Source organism: Montipora capricornis, chromosome 11 (assembly GCF_036669925.1).
Source record: "Montipora capricornis isolate CH-2021 chromosome 11, ASM3666992v2, whole genome shotgun sequence".
NCBI classification, from domain to species: Eukaryota; Metazoa; Cnidaria; class Anthozoa; order Scleractinia; family Acroporidae; genus Montipora; species Montipora capricornis.
The window spans coordinates 38,224,623-38,225,803 of NC_090893.1; positions in this window are offsets into that span (position 1 = coordinate 38,224,623).

The following is a 1,181-nucleotide window of genomic DNA, read 5'->3' on the forward strand; positions in this document are numbered from 1 at the left end:
TCGCATTTCACGTTGCCATGCATGTCTCCACCATAAAGGCATAGCAAGCTATAGCACTCCAGCTTACATATAACCTCATTTCGCTCTGCCAAAAGGCCAACGCTGAAATGGTCATCCATCCAATTTTTTTACGGTGGTAACACGTCTTATTTTAAAGGTAAAAATCTTTATACGAACTTGTATGGTGTTGTTTGCAAATACGATTTCATCTCAGTTCTCTTCGTATAAGGACTGTAGATTTCCCATTTCCTTGGCGCGCAAACGAGGAAAAATTTGCTCAGGAAGCAAAATCTTTCTGAACAAAGTCAGAAACACTTTTGCTTCCGCAACAAATGTTCCCTTAGACTGCAAACGGGGAAACATATATTTCCTTCTGCAACAATGTTTCCGCAACACTGTTTCCTCGTTTGCGGGTGTCTTAAAACATACAGACTGGGAAGTTCTATATTGCTGTAGCAAGCAGGGTCATTTGGTACTTTGTGTTTGGCTCTCGTGATTGGCTGAGTCCGATGCACTTTGCGTCAACTCTGGAAAAGCTTGTGAGAGAGGCAGTTTCTCTTCTCTAGTTAAATTACCGGAGAAGTGCGACTCCCCTCAAAGCTACTGCGTCACTTATGGGAAATTGAACAACATTGTACCACTACGTTTATATTCTTGAAAACATGTTTTTGCTCGCCTTTCATCATACGAATAAGCTTTCAGCTCAGTTTGTTCCCATTTGATTTGTTTTTCACTCAATGTTTAGTTGAAGCCACCTGTGTCGCTTAAGACGTCCTCAGTTTAAAACTAAGAACAGAATTTACTAATATATAGATTTAGCCAAGCCTAAAAGCGGAGCTCCCAGCTTGTTTATTTTTACTGGCTTTGGAACTGCCCGCCTTTTGGTTTTCCCGGATATTGCTTAATTATGTAACATTTTCTTCGCTGCCTAACTAGTAAATTCGAAATCTACTGTCGAATTCACCAGTTAGGCAATTAATTTTTCTTGAATCGCAAGAGTTTTAAAAGAAAACAAGCAAATCCTCAGCAAGCGAGCGGAAAAGGAAAGATGCCATTTCAGAGTCCACTGTCAAATGCCAGCGAATAGGAATCACGCTAAAATTAGAAATCACAGACGTGCTATAGCTTGTGATGTGACAGATCGTCTGAATCGGTTAAAGGTCAAACAAGGAGTTTTATTG